Genomic DNA, 16,034 nt, shown 5'->3' with positions numbered 1-16,034 from the left:
GCATTTATCAGGATTAAAATATAAAGAGCAAAGATGTATTTTTTTATTTTATTAATTTACTGTTGAGGACAAACTGGCAAGGAAAAAGGTCTAAACCCAGACACGAATCATAAGGGCCAGCACCAGCATAACTCTGACCACCTAGGCCCCTTGAGTGGCCTACATCAGGTACACCCCCTCCTCATACAGTCTCAAAGGTACATCTCCAAATAAGCATCTCCTTCTTCCTCCCCACACCAGGCCGAGTTATGGTCTTCCAGTGCACAGAAACAGAAAAGATACTGAGTTTCCTCACTAAACCACCAGTCAGTGTACCTTTGAAGTCATAACATTCCATAAACACGTAGCAGTTGCTGGTTTTTTTTTTTTTTTCCCTGCCTAGCTGCTTCCCATAAGCTTGGAGCATCCAGAAATGCTCATGTTAACCACAAATGGCCCGAGCAAGCTGAAGTGAGCAATGCAAGTAGCAAGCCCAAGTGCCTCACAGTCACATGCCCCAGCAACTGCCTGCAGAAAGCTGTGCACAGCCCTCTGCAGCTACACCAGGCCTTTAACACAGCAATTAATTCACCCCTGTTCCAAGGCACAAAAAAGTTGCACCCACAATGTGGACATGGTCAGCAATGCCACTGTTTTTCTCTCCCCAGGCCTTTTCCCAGCCTAGCACGAGCCCTGCACACAGCCTACACCTGTATGTATGTATGTATGTATGATGTGTGGCAGTGAGCTGCCAGATTTCAAGTTCACATTCTTTGGAGAGAACTGCATACAGTCATCACAAAAAGTGGTGCAGCCCATCAGAAATTAAGTAAGAGGGGAATATCAGCACTTGGGTACTGCTGTAACTGGAGGATGCAGTCTCCTGTGCCCTGGAACACACTCACAAGGACATGAAATCCCTTACACCACACTATTCAGCACAATGCCCCTGTCCTTCTCCTTGTATGGCAAGCCACCAGAAACCCCATATGAATTTCTAAGCATCATCATAATACACTAAAAAAAGAATGGAAAAAAAAAACCCAAAACAATAACATTTCACAGGAATCCTAAAAATGCATCACATGCCCCAACCACAAACTACTACAAAGCAGCTGCAGCTGTTTAAGGAAAACACCTCTATTTGTGCAATAGGTTGAAACAGCGAAGCCCAAAGTAGCAGCAAGGCAAACCTTTTCTTGTGATGAAGCCACAATTCTTTCTTCAACTGTGGTATGCTGGAGATGGATAGAGGCAGCCAGACAGCACCTGAGCAAGGCTCATCTTGGCTAGCTGCTGGTTAGGCAGATCAGAGCCATGGACTGACCAGAAGCCCACAGCCACCATGAACAGTAGTAGGGGCAAAGCAAAGCACTGGGCTTGTTCAGCCTGGAGAAGGCTCTGGGTAGAGCACATTGTGGCCTTCCGGTACTTACCAGAGCTTATATACAGGAGAGAGATGGTATGACAGCAATAGGACATGGAGAAATGACTTTAAACTAAAAGAGGAGAGATTTAGCTTAGATGATAGTGGGAATTTTTTCACTGAGAGGGTGGTGATGTGCTGACACAGCTGCCCATAGAAGCTGTGCTGCCCCATCCCTAGAGGCACTCAAAGCCAGGTTAGATGGGGCTCTGGGCAGCCTGAACTGGTGGGGGCAGCCCTGCCCACGGCAGGGATTGGATCATTGATCTCCCTTCCAACCCAAACCATTCTGTGATTCTATAAACACCTGTGTCACCTGGTTCTCTCCAGAATGCACGACTGCAACTCTCCACCACCAGCAGCCATGAAATACGAGTTGAAAGCTGAACTGTTTTCATTTGCAAAGCATGGATGGCAGTGTGAATTGCCAGTAGACAATTCTCTGCAGCACAACACAGCACATCCCTACTCTCACAGCCCCCTTTCAGAAAGGATGAGTGCCTTGTGTCTACACACATTAGGAGGGTTCCAGATGAATAACTGCAATTAATCCATTACTTAATCTCCTAATCATTTCTGGGCAAGCAACATTCCTGTACATTTGTTAATAACACATCTATTCTCATGCCCTCCTCCTTACAAAAATTTAACCAAGAAAAATAAACTGAAAAATGCTCAGGTAGCATCAATTACTTTATTTAAAGCTGCAAGGAAGAAGGACACACTGCTGAGGCCCCATCTGCCAAAGCTATTTGCCACTGTGGGCTCAGGCTGAGGTTTGCACCAGCAAGCTGTCCCAGCAGACAGCAGTAAAGATGGGAATCTAGGCAGTAATCGAGACACTTCAACTCTATGTCTCACTTAATAGGTTTGAGAAAGACCTTTTAACACCAATTTCTTTTTTAGTTTATTAACAGGGCGAAGAATATTCCAGCGTGACAAGCCCTGAAGCAAAAATTACAAACCTATAATTTGAGCTTGGTAGCAGTCGGTATAATTGACATCCTAGCCACAATGAGAGGTCCCCAACTTTATCAACAATGATTACTCACTAGATGCACAAAACAGCTTTGTTCTAAACTGGAAGCCACAACTGCAGGCAGCAGTAATTGCTACCAAAGGCAAAATACATTAAGAAAAATCTTACTGTAGCAAGTGCTCTCCAAAGGGAAATAAAAGAATGGACACAACAGTCCTACCATCTTCACTGACATCTTTAAAAGCAAGCAAGCAAACAAAAATAGAAAACAAGACTGCATACCCCATAGGAGGGGCTAATATAGAAAGGGCATCCCAAAGAGGCAGTTGCTAACTATTCTGGGCTTAATGCATGCTTAATGAAACATTCTGTCCATTAGTTATTGAACTCCCATTGGCAGTTTGAGGGAAAGCTACTAACAGAAAAGATGAAATGCAATCAATTTATCTTGAAATTGCATACATTTCCACGCTAATCCTCAGCTCCTTCTTCCCAGCTGATATTAAACAGCAGATCCATTAATGCTAAATGCTCACCTTTTTTACAGAACTACGTACCTAAGCCTCAAAGAAAAAAAAAAAAAAAAAAAAAAGGATATTTGTACAAAGCAATTTACTTGTCTGGTCTTTTTATACTCATTTAGCTCTGCACTTAATTATTTTGGCAGGTAACTGTGTCAGCTCAAGTTACCTTAGTCACTACCCTTTACAAAATGAGAGCATGAAGCAATCACGTTTTTACAACTGCACGGCCTAAAGCAACAGAACAAACTAAGTTTTCTGAATCACGAGGCGAAATCCCAATCCCACTGACTTCATTAACTAGCAGTCCTGCCATTAAATTAATCCAACTCGTATGACTTTCCCAGGAGACAACGATGGCCAAGCGAGGAAACATATTTTGCCAGTAACAAGTCTGGTAGGATTTAGGTGCAGCTTTTCAGCAATGCAATACGTACACTTAGCATGTGGACATGTGCAATTTCAACACTCACCATACACAGAGCATCCAGTAAACAGAAGCTCCTTTTGTCATCCTCTGCTGTAGGAGTGCAACAGGTTTTCTCACCATCACATGCCAAATTTTCAGAAAAGGTTTTCCTTCCCACATCCCATACATTACACTTCAGCATCCCCCCTCTCCCAGCAACAGCCTCACCTCAAAATACTTCCCTAGCAGCCCACTTCCTGCGTGGTTTTGCACTTTGCTTTTTGCCTCTCTCACCTATCTTGCCTAATAGTTCAGGAAATCCGAGTTGCTTCAGGAAGATGCTTCACCTGTTCTTGCTCTCTGTCGCACAGCTTGGTCGCTGCCCAGCAGATCCTAAATCCTTCCCATCAAAAGCCAGTCCCCCTTCCCCCAATAGCATGATAGCAAAAGTACATGATACAAAGGGAAAAATAAAGCCAGCTGTATCCATGGTTTGGAGGTTTGGTTTATTTAAGGGGAGGCTGATTTTTGTTTTGTTAGTGGATACCAGTTCTAAAACTGGCTCTGAAATGGTGTCAGCCAGCTGTACTACCCAAACACTAGAGTAGGTCCACGATGAAGGAACAAGCAACACATAAAGGCCTCACGTGAGTTATGTAGATGTGGATAAAAACAGACAGGGCATGAATTAAGCCTTTAAAATAACAATTTCAAAGAGCACCAATGCTCTCCAGAAACTCAGTATGCAGTACTCCACAGGCTCTGTGATACGCTGTCGATAAGCACAAAACAAAATGATTTGAGGAGCTAATGCAACACATCTCACGAGCTGCTGGCCTGGTGTATGGAGGGACAGCCCCACTGCATGGGGTCACTAGGGGACTGCGCCCACCCCACACTGAGCCAGCAGATAGCAGGCACACAGTTTGCTTTGGAAGAAGAAAGGGAACCAAGTGTGACAGATTAAGGCAAGAAGATTCAAAACAACAAAGATGCTGCTGCTATAACGGATGGGTCTGACAGCCAAGCAGGACCTGCATCTGAGCAGGAACTGCTCACGTGTGCTGAAAAGCCGGTGCCTGGCAGCACGTCACTCATCAGAGGGTGGAGAGCCAGACACAAGGCTGACATGATTGCAAATCCAGAGGGTCCAGGTGGGCTGCTGTACAAAATACTGCAAAAAGCAAGTCAAAATGCACAGTGAATCTCTCCTAACAGCATTGCACATTTTCTCCCTGTTTTTCCTCTATGTGTAAAGAGGGGTGAGATAAAGAAGATCAAGGTATTCGTGTTCTGGCTGACTAACACTGATAAAGCTGCACGTCATGGACAAAGCACTAGGCCACAGTTTTCTGGCATGAGGTCTTAAATCTTCAGATGTTTTCAGTGAGAGATGTTTTCCAGCTGTGGTTCAGCTTTAGCCTAGAGATATGTAGTTGCTCTACAAAGGTAGTTCCCAGGAGTACTTCTACAACAAAGGGAGAGGAAGCTCCAGCCATCCCACAGTGCTAGCGCCAGCCAGGCTGAGATGAAACAGCAGAGCACAGACTGACGGGGGTGCAGGATGAGACGGGGTCCCGTATTTGGGAAAAAGACTCCTTTCCTTTGGCAGTCGGGTTGCAGCTCTCCCAAGTAGGCTGTGGAGCATGCATGGCTTTAGCTGGGGAGAGCAGAAGAGCAGCTCCTCTTTGAAAACACGTTTTGAAATGAAAAGAGAAGTGCATTTTCCCATAAAGCAGGAAATACTGCTGCAGCCCCTCCATCCTCCCCATCAATAAGGCCAGGCTGGATGTGGCTCTGGGCAGCCTGGTCTACTGGTTGGCAACCCTGCACATTGCAGGGGAGTTGAATCTAGATGACCACTGTGCTCCTTTTCAACCCGGGCCATTCAATGATTGTATGAAATCTGCCCCCACCAACAAAAGGGGCAGCCATAAGGCACAACCCAAGCGCTCTCTGCATCCAGGTCTTTGCCATCATTCTGCAAAGGAGAGGACAGCCTTGCCCTTCAGAAACGCACACCCTTTACCTCTGCAAAGCAGCCATCAATAAGCCCCTGACTGCCTCCAGAGACGTCACTTATGATGAGGAGGGAGGCGGAAGTACACTGGCAGCATCCAGGACGTGATAGCAATAATTTTAAAGTGATGCTTGATGCTTCTGTGATGGAGCTATTTTCAGGTGCTTTGCATCTTCTTCAGAAAAGTCAAGTCTCTGAATAAGAAAAAAAAAATAGAGTCGTGACTGTTCTGAGCTCAGATGCATGCATGTAATCAGTTCAGGTGTTTAAATGATTTATCCACGAGGAAAAAAACTGTTTCTAATCTTAGGAACAAAGCATGTGAAAGGGAAAAAGCGATTAAACATAAAGACATGCTGAATAATGCAAAGCCATACAGTTCTCTGATGCAGAAGGCAACTGTGGCCAAATGTTTCTCAAAAAATCTTTTAAACACAACGTGTTCCAAATATGCATATTATTGCAGTGTAGACTGCAAAATTCAAAATACAGAAAATTGCTGTTATGTTTCCCAACCTTAAGGCAAAACAATTGTTTTTAGAGAAGCTTACTAGGCTTACATGAGAACGAGTGCCATCCCACATTCTGGAACAGGCCATCTCCCCTCATCATTTATCTGCAGACATAACCCCTTGCCTTTCTTCTTCCATCTTGCCTTTCTCCTCCTCTGTGCCACTTTTTGTGGCCAAAGAATCATATCATAGAATGGTTTGGATCAGAAGGTGACTCGAAGCCCACCCAGCCCCAACCCCTGTCATGGGCAGGGCTGCCCCCACCAGCTCAGGCTGCCCAGGGCCCCATCCAACCTGGCCTTGAGCACCTCCAAGGATGGGGCACCACAGCTTCTCTGGGCAGCTGTGCCAGCACCTCACTGCCCTCCAAGGAAAGAACTTCTCCCTAATAGCTAACCAGGTCAGCCCTCAGGCACACAGCCCCATCCCTCCAGTGCCTGCACCTCTCAGGCAAGAAGTTCTTAATACAAACCTGCTGTAATGTTAATGGATTGGGGATTTTGTGCCAGCTTGCAGATGCCCAGTTGCTCTGAAGACTTGGCTTTAGCCACTGAAATTAATAGAGAAGGTCAAAAAAGAGGTGTGTTCATACTGTGCACTAGAGAAAAATAAAACTACATGCCCTGCTGCAAAGATAGATGCACCTTCACAGTGCAGAAGCCCAGCACACGCACCTTTATTTAGCAAGGCTTAGACAATTAAGCTGATAGCATGGCATGCACTGGTAGCTTCTGAGCTTGCAAGAATATTGGAGTTTTTATTCCAGCAAAAAAATCTAGTTCTTCTCCCACTTTGTTGTCAGCTCTCCCTGCTTTCCCACCCAGCACTGCTTGCCATGGAGGTGGGATAAAGCTACAGAGGACAGCCTGCTCCTCTGCACACCATCCAAAATCCTTCCTGTGCAATATCTTGAAGGCTGGGCTGACTACAGAGAAAACAAAATCTCCACCTTTGTAAAGGAGACTCAGTTAGAAGTTCAAGGTATTTCAATTTACTTCAAGCACTTACCAGCTGCCTTTTCAATCATTTTGTTTCTATAATCTGGGCAGCATACCAAAGACCACAAAGGTTTGGGCTTAAATTTCATTTAAAAACCATCTCGCAGGAGAGGAATCGTTCCTCCATTTTATTAAGCAAAAGCCATAGGCTGCTGACAACACTATTACGGGCGGCAACATCAATGGAACATTCATATATATATTTATATACATAAAGTAAATAAAGAAAAACATTAGGCTGGAAGGTTACTAACAGTAATAGAAAGGGAGACCCTGGAGACCTTCTGTTTGCAATTCCTTTTAGTTCAAGCCAACACTTAAAGCCTCCTGTCTCAGATTCCCAGGCAACCTGCAAACCATTTTACAGCATCATTGCACAAACCAATCCCACTATCCAGTAGAGCAATTTATAAGGGAACAACATTCCCATTACTTAGAAAATTCTTCACAGAGCAAGGAGAAAGCCCACAATGCAGATGCATCAACTTCTTCTGAAAGTAACGCTGGCTCAAATTGAGTTATAATGGGAAAGTGACCTGTTTTGACGCTGAAGGTCTTTGGCATTACTGCTCAGAGCAAAACCATCTGTGAAACTGCAAGAGAGACCCAGTTTTGCGTGGAGCAGCAGCCAAAGAGATAATAAATATATTAAACAGCCTCCGGCTCCGCAGTCTGCCCAACTGCTCCCAGACACGGGGGGATCCTGGGTCCCCAGCCCTCGTAGGAACAGTTCTCCAGCCATAACAACCCTTCATTTCACATCTGCTTTCAGCCTACATCAGCCCTTTTACTCCTTGCCCAAATGCACTTTCGTCATTAGCTCTGGTTGTAGATACAGATGAGATAACACTTCCATTCCACTTTTTTTTTTTCTTTAACTAAAGTGCCTTATGCTGTAACTCTAAAGGTAATTACTACTTCAGGGGCTGAAATTTCCCATTCTCACCGCAGAAGTACATGTCTGAAGAAGATCTGCTTGGTCATTTAAGGTTTTTACATGTATTCTCAGATAAGCCCAGCTGCATTACTAACAATAGCTAAAAAATACAGAATTTAAGAAGGGAAAATTTGATATGATGCTTCATGTTTTAATCAACAGCCTTCCAAGATGTAAACCTTCGGTTGCTCTGGAAACAGTAACTTAGACACAACCATGTCTATACATCAACCCCCTGGCTGTAAGTGAAAACACCTCAGCAACACCACAGTGCTCAGGTGACAAAGACTTAACAGCAAGCATTGTGTCCTAATGTTCACCTCAGAAGGCTGCATCCCACAGAACAACTCACGGGTAGCATGGACCTACCATCCTAACCGTGTCTCATCAGATGAAGGAAATGGGAACACACATGTGTACTTGTAGGATGAGCCAGGGATTCAAATACAGGAGTTCTGCTTGTATTTGTACTGTGCCAGTCACACCTGAGCTGGAAGCAAGGGCTCCTACTGAAAGGAAGGATCAGAATCACAGAATCACAGAATCACCTGGGTTGGAAGGGACCTCAAGGATCATGTAGTTCCACCCTCTCTGCCTAGCAGGGCCACCAAACGTACACATTCAGATCAGAAGAACACAAACGCAGAGGATGAGCAGGATGGGGCTGGGGCACAGCGCTTTCAGCTGCCAGAGCTGGGAAAAACGGGGGGGGGGGGAAATAAATAAATAAAGAAGGAAAATATTGCATACGTAGACAACGGCCTGAGTGCCGGTTGCTGTGGAAACCGTAACTTTGAATTCTGTGGCTAAAATCTCTAGCATTTCTATTTATACCACACAGCTCACTACAGCACGAGAACTTTGTATGAGGCACAGACAGCACTGGTATCTAACAGGTTCTGCTGGTACTCCAGTGGGGACCGTACTACAGCTATGGTCCCATCCACCAATGCATCACAAGGTCTTCCCAACATTCCCAGGCACAGAACAATCACACAACCCCCTCCATTAAGGTCCATCCTCTCCCAAGCAAGGCCATGTCCATCACCAGGGGAGATGCTGAGTTGGACTTGCACAAACCTGGCCAAAAAGGCCATTTAAAAGAGCAGCACGTCCTGTTTCTTTTAAGGCAAATGGCAGTCAAACTTGCTTCAGTTTATGATTCAGTTTCAGAGAGACAGCTCTCAAAGCCAATTATCCTTAAAGATGATGAGTGGTGTATTTGTTTAGAGGCTCCAAAATACGAGTTGGCCATTAAAGCAAGAACACCGTGACAAAGAGGTTACCAATAAAGCGCTTGTTGGGGAGAACCCCCTCTCCAAACGTTTCCTTTCCGCATCACACCGTACAAAGAGTGCGAGACCACGGGCTGGGAGGGATGGAGCCATCCGTGCCCCTCTTGAGCCACATTTTACCCCGAGCAGCACAGCATCGCAGCGTGCCACGACCGCCACGGCACACGCGCAAAGCCAACAACGGCTCGGTTGCCGAGGTTCCTTCCAGCCCGAGCCGTACAGCGGCGCTTCCCGCAGCCCGCGCACGGAGCGACCCCGGCCGAAGCGATCGAGGTTTACGAGGAGAGCCGATGCAAAGGCTGAGCGAAAAGCCGCGGCGCTTCCCAAGGTCACCCGGACCCCCGACCCCGCGGGACCGTCCCACGAGGCGCAGCGTGACCCGCTGTGCCCTACGGGGGGCTGCCGGGGGGGAAGGTGCCCCGCACGCCCTTGTCCCTTCATTTACCGCGCCGCACGGAGGCGTCGCTGAAATTGACAGAAGCTCTTTCACGGTGCGGGGAGAGGAGATGCTCTGACCGCAGATGGGGCGCCCGAGCCATCATCACCTCACGCCTCGCGGCTGCTCCCCATTCATTCCCACGCGTTCTCTGAGCGCGGCACGACACGGCACGGCCACCCGCTCGCCGCCGACTCCCCCCGGCGCGGCACCGCGCCGCCCGCTCCCGTTCCCCCTGCACCTCCCGCCCCCCGGGTGTACAGCTCCGGGCGCTCGTTAGCGCCGTGCCCGCGGGCAGCCCGGCGGCGGGGTGACACCTGGGAGCCGCGATGCTCGGGGACGGCACCGCCGGCCAGAATCGCGAACAAAAGCGGGGCCGCGACCGGGCGCCCACCCGCTCACCCACCGGTGACGGTGTGGAAGCGCGGCCCGACCGGGCCCCCCATCCGTGGAGGCGGCGGGGGGCTCTCAGCCGCCGGGCCGGGAGGGCGGCGCGGCGCTATGCCCTGGGGCGAGGGAGCGACCCGTCCGCACTCACCTGCCCGGGCTCGGCGGCGCCGCCCGCCCCGGGATCCGCTGCCCGCCACCGCCGCCGGGCGCCCTACGCTCAGAGCGCGCCGCCACCAATAGGCGCCGCTGCCATATTGTTACTGCCAGCGCTGCGAGGGGCGGCGCCAGCGGGCGCCTTGGAGACCGGCGGCTATTGGTTCTTCAGCCGGTCAATCCGAGCTGAGCGAGCCAATGGGAGGCGGCGGCGGCGAGCAGCGGGGCGTTCGGAGTTGGAATGTTGTGTGACAATGGCCCACGCGGCGTCCAGGTGGGAGGGGAGGGGCCGCTCCCCCGGGGGGCGGGAGGCAACGACGAGGCCACGCGCCGCCCGCCCGCCCGCCACAAAAGCGGCCCCGCGCGCCCGCCCCAGCCAATGAAGCTCGCGGCCGGGCCTCACCAATCCGAGGGGCTGGGCGCAGGGGGGCGAAGTTGGCGCGCGGCGGCGACGGTGCTCGGGATTGGCCGCGGGCGGGAAGAGCCACGCCCCTCTCGTTGCCCAGGGGCACGCTGGTGTGCCAGGGGCCTCGAGGTGCCGCCGTCTCCGTGGGGAGGTCCGCAGCTGTGACTGCTGTCAGCCTCATTGCTGTCCCGTGAACAGTAAGCGACGCGTGCTGGGGGCACGCAGCTGGAAAGCAGCTTGCCAGAAAAGGAGCTGGGGGTGCTGGTGGGCATCAGCTCAACGTGGGTCAGCGGTGACACTGATGTCCCGGGCTGCGTGAGGCTGAGTGTTGCCAGCGTGCTGAGGGAGGAGATTTTTCCCTGCTGCTCAGCACTGGTGAGGCCGCGCTGGACTGGAGCGTCCCTCCTGTGAGGAAAGGCTGAGAGAAATGAGGCTGCTCAGCCCGGAGAGCAGAATCCCAGTACTGCAGGGGTTGGAAGGGACCTCTGGAGATTGTCGAGTCCAACTCCCTGCTAAAGCAGGTTCCCTAAAGCAGGTCCCCTACGGCAGGTTACATTTCCCTACAGGAAATATCTGAAAACAGCAGCCCAGGATTAAACTTCTTCCATGCTGCACGCTGTTCCATATAACCTGAGGATAATCTGCCCTGTTAGTTAGCAAGTTACATTTGGCTCCTCAGCCAAGGTCTGGATACACTCACACACGTCTCTTTATAGCAGTAACATGTGGGTCACTAAGGTCTCACTGTTGGGCTTAGTTGCACAGTTATGGCAATTTGTAACTTCAGTTTGATTTGACAATTTGGAAAACTACTGGAGAAAGGAATAGGGGAAAAAATGTTTTTTCCCCTTTGAGGACACACAGCTAGGGCTCTTCTCTGAAGTAGGCTCTGAGGAGACCTCATAGTGGCCTTCCAGAACCTGAAGGACCTGAAGGAGAGCTGGGGAAGGGGTTTTAAAAGGGCATGTAGCAACAGGATACGTGGAAATGGTATTTAAACTGGAAAAGGGTAGATTTAGACTAGATGTTAGGAAGAAATTCTTTACTGTGATGGTGGTGAGACACTGGAACAGACATTGGTTGCCCAGAGATGTTGTGGATGCTCCCTCCATGGAGGCATGCAAGGCCAGGCTGGATGAGGCTTTGAGCAACCTGGTCTAGACTGAGCGTTCCTGCCTATAGCAGGGTATTGGAACTAGGTGATCTTAAAAGTCCCTTCCAACCCAAACCATTCTGTGATTCTATGAAATAACTAAATAAAGTTGCAGAAGGAGAAAAGGAGAGAACACCATTTCAAATGACAGCCAAGGTGGACCTGCCGAAGGCCATGGGGATAGCTCTGTGCAGAGTGGCCTCTTTGCCCAAGCACTGGCTGAGGACAGCTGCATCACTTCCTGGGCCTGCCCAACAGCACCCAGCAGAGGAGTGCTTTGACAACAAACACAGCCAAACCAGGACAAGGAGCCAGACACCGCCCTTCATGTGATGCCATGAAGAAGAGCCAGCAGTATTGCACTAAGCTCAGCATGCCAAACTGTCCATGCGTTACAGATGAGAACACAAAGCTGCCACCTCATGTGGCAAACAAAGCAATTCAGAGAGGGCTGCCTCAAAACGACCCAGAAAAAAAGAATAAAGCAGAGGCAAGTGGAGACGTTTTCAGGAGGGCTGGGCATAGCAAACTGGCAGAAGAACTCTCTTACTTCATAGAGCACAGGTGACATTGTTGGGATTGTAACTCAGAGAAGTGAAGCTAAAAGAGACCCCTAGTCCAACTTCCGTCCCAAAGCATGCCTAATTGCAATATGAGGTAGGTTGTGCAGGGATCTGCCTCCAGCTTGAAGGCTGGAGATGTCACACCTTCTGTGACATCTCACATACCTTGCATGCCATGGGCTCCAACCCTTGTCTCTGTGTCCTCCTGCTGGGTACGTGACAATAAATCAATCAGGAGAGTCCAATGCCAGAGCAATGCTGCCATGTCATACTATCATAGAATCATAGAATCATAGAATGGCCTGGTTTGAAAAGGACCATAATGATCATCCAGTTTGAACCCCCTGCTATGTGCAGGGACGCCAACCACCAGACCAGGCTGCCCAGAGCCACATCCAGCCTGGCCTTGAATGCCTGCAGGGATGGGGCATCCACAGCCTCCTTGGGCAACCTGCCCCACCATTGCAGATACCAGCATGGTCCAGCTTCGATGCCGCTGAGAGTCCCAGCAGCTGCCCAGGGGGCAGGGACAGGGCAGGCTGGAGGGATTGGCTTGTTGGAAATGCTTGGCCATCAGACACAGCACAGACAGCTTCAGGTGTCTGGGGGAGGCAGGGGCTGCTCCCACTGGACCAGCTCCCTGACCCCACACACTGCTCCACTCTGCCAGCATTGGCACCAGGCAGGAAATGGGCCAGAGGCTGAAACCCCCTTGGCAAGGTGGGTGTGGGCGGACAGCTGCATATCCGCAGACCCGGCTGTGTGGCTGGGACTCATACTAGCTAATGGAGGCATATTTTTAAGTAATCCCACTTCATTAGCAACTTTTCCAGGGCCTTGGTCTGTAATGAGTGAAACCCATTAGTCATCTGACAGCTCGAGTTATTCTGCATGTCAAGTCCTATCTCTTCATTTATATATCCAGACTGTTATGGGAAGCTGGTGCGCTATGCGCACCCCTCCACCTACTCCCTGCTAATTTAAAGGTTGTTATTTTTGGCTCGAAGTAATTGTGTGCATAAAAAGTTCACTTTCCTCCAGAAAATTTAAAAGGATCCAGAATGAGGGACTGAAAAACCTCTCCTTGCTATACACCATTTGTCCAACATGGGGAAACTTTGTTTTCAGATAATTCAACACAAGTAAGGTATCCTCCTATGAAGATTCTGTCTGAGTTTATGAATGGCTGAGCTGCAAAACTGTCATTGCTTTTGGCACAAATGATACAGGAGCAGCTCACACAGACAAGGAAGGAAAAAAAAAACAGAACACAGCCTTGCAATTCACAACCAACAGAGCAGTGCAATGATAGTAATTCCATGATCGAAAACACAAAACATTTGCTCACCAGGAAATTGGAATGGGTGAGGAAAACTGAAAGCAAAATACTGTCTGCACTAGACATTCCATGTTCATTTTAAAAATTAATTATCTGGAAATAAGGCATTTTTCCCTTTGTAGGTCTGATATTTCTTCTAAAAAATATACTGGTTTCTCAGCCAGTATTTATCAGAATAATTTTCAAGCAGCAGAAAGGCTGATAGCACCTGTAGGTTTATGTAAAGCAGAGGTGTACTTGATGAATTACTGTCCACCTTAGCCTCTCTTTGAATAATGCTATTATCTGTGCTCACTGCCAGTTGCAAGGGAAGCGATATGTAAAATCAGAGTACTTTGGCTAATGGCAAAGTCAGAGTTTTCCCTGGGGTATGATTGCTTATGCCATAAGTACACGTACTGGGAAGGTAATAGCTCTGGTTTGCAATCCCAGATTTGTTGTCATTTTATGGTATTAAAGGGTTTCTTTCAATGTCATTGCTAATTTATGGATAAAGAATCCATTACTGAAAAGCCTATGTGAGGGTGAAAAAAAAAAGGACCATCAGTGAAAATAGTTATTTCTTGTTGGATTAGCTTAACCCACACATGTAAACCTAAGCAAAAGCTGTGGCATTACATTAGTTCTAGAGAACTGGTCTCGGCCCTGATTTAGGTCACAGACAGTCATTTATTGTCCTTAGATAAATCCCAGAGGGGACATTTACCCTTGTGGCCATCTTAAACCAGCAGGATTTGGTCCCATTCGCTTGATGAAAGAAATCATGGGGACATCATGAAAGTAGGCAGCAGGGAGGTCAAGAAAATAGAGACAAGCCAAAAAACACTTGAAGTGCCATTGCTATTGATAAAAACATAACCTAATCCCACAAATCTGGTATTTGTAGGAAAAGAACATTTGGTTTGGTATTGGGAGGTTGTCAAGGGTTTTCACTAGATCAGCAACACCATTAAAAAACAGCAGCTTTCAGGCACGAAAGCCCTTCCTCCGTGCTAAGAACAGTTTGAGATCAGCTGCTCTGGATCTGATTGAGTTAAGTTAATCATCTGAAGAAATTTAGTCAGTGCTTTCGAAATGCTCACAGCAGAGGTGGTAGGAGATGCAGGTAAATAATTTGTGTGGAATACCAATGTGTTTATAGGAGGGGAACAGCTGTAATATATATTAAAAGTTATTAGTGTATTCTTTGTGGTTGGGAAGTCTTCTTAGCCACTAGGTTCCTTACTACCATCTTCACCTTCTGAAGGTGTTTTATATGGCCCTCTGAGTGTCTAAGAAAAATGTTCTGTTTTCTGTTTGGTGTCTCTATGGTCTGGGGGTGTTGATTCTGGCAGCTAGCAGCAGCAGGTTTCCCGCATGCCATTTCCCTAAAGGCAGGGGTGCACCGAGAGGAGCATTCTGCTGTGTGCATGTGGGTGCTGCATCCCCTCTGCACTAGTGGCTGTGGATATTGTGGCATGGAAGGAATCACCCTTTTGGCAGCACCTAGGTAAGAGCTCAGCTGAGTAATTCGAGAGAGGCAGTACTATTCCGCAGCGATGGTGTCTAAGAAATATCTGTATGATTAATAAGAATGGATTTTCAAGTCATTTTATCTTCATAATGGCATTAGTCAGCCTGCAGGTATGTGCGCTTGTATAAAGGCGGCCTTCCGATAGCTTGCTCAGGAGCATCATCTGGTGGTGACGGCGGGGAAACATCACTCCGGCAGCTCTCGTTTCATCGAATCACTGAAGGGTTTGGGCTGGAAGAGGCCTCAAAGCCCACCCGGCTCCAACCCCTGCCGTGGGCAGGGCTGCCCCTCACCAGTTCAGGCTGCCTAGGGTTCCATCCAACCTGGCCTTGAGAGCCTCCAGGGATGGGGCACCACAGCTTCTCTGGGCAGCAGCTCACCACACTGAGTGAAATATTTCTTACTAACATAATTAATGATTTCTCCACAGCTTGTTGTTGTTGTTGTTGAGGCTGAACAAGCCCAGTTTCCTCTGTCTTTCTTCAGGAGAGGTACTCTAGCCCTCTGATCATCTTCCTCTGTACCCTCTCCAACAGCTCCACATCTTTCTTGTGCTGAGGGACCCAGGCCTGGATGCAGTACTCCAAGTGGGGTTTTATAAGGGCAGAGCAGAGGAGGAAAACCCCTTACTGAAACTCATTAGATTCATGTGTGTCCACTCCTCAAGCCTGTCCAGGTCTCTCTGGATGCCATCTCTTCCTTCTGTTGTATCAGCCACACCACTCAGCTTGGTGTCATCAGCAAACTTGCTGAGGGTACACTTGATCCCACTGCCTATGTCACTGATAAAGATGTTAAAGAGTACTTATCCCAAGACAGACCCTTGAGAGGCAATACCCATGACAGGCCTCCACCTGGACGTAAAGCCAGCACTAACTGAGTTGGGTGAATACCAAACAAGAAGCACCATGCAGGGTTATGATGACAGCTATGCCTTGGTTGGGCACGAATCCCTGAGGGACGAAGGACACAGCTTTGCTCTCTCCCTGCAGCCTAGGGAGGCAG

At 48.5% G+C, this 16,034-nt stretch overlaps 1 protein-coding gene across 4 annotated transcripts in view; it reads right to left on the bottom strand.

Annotated features, from left to right (window-relative positions):
• TIAM1 (TIAM Rac1 associated GEF 1) overlaps positions 1–10,147 on the bottom strand; it is a 173,273-nt gene extending 163,126 nt beyond the window's left edge. For all 4 annotated transcript variants that reach the window (XM_052674049.1, XM_052674052.1, XM_052674051.1 and 1 more), the window contains exon 1: positions 10,051–10,147. The gene's annotated coding sequence lies outside the window, so the exon portion shown is untranslated. The remainder of the gene's footprint in view (positions 1–10,050) is intronic.
• Positions 10,148–16,034: the final 5,887 nt, after the last annotated feature.

This window comes from Tympanuchus pallidicinctus, unplaced genomic scaffold, assembly GCF_026119805.1.
Source record: "Tympanuchus pallidicinctus isolate F22 unplaced genomic scaffold, pur_lepc_1.0 scaffold14, whole genome shotgun sequence".
NCBI classification, from domain to species: domain Eukaryota; kingdom Metazoa; phylum Chordata; class Aves; order Galliformes; family Phasianidae; genus Tympanuchus; species Tympanuchus pallidicinctus.
The sequence above is the reverse complement of the archived record's forward strand: the minus strand, read 5'-3'. Positions and strand labels throughout refer to the sequence as shown.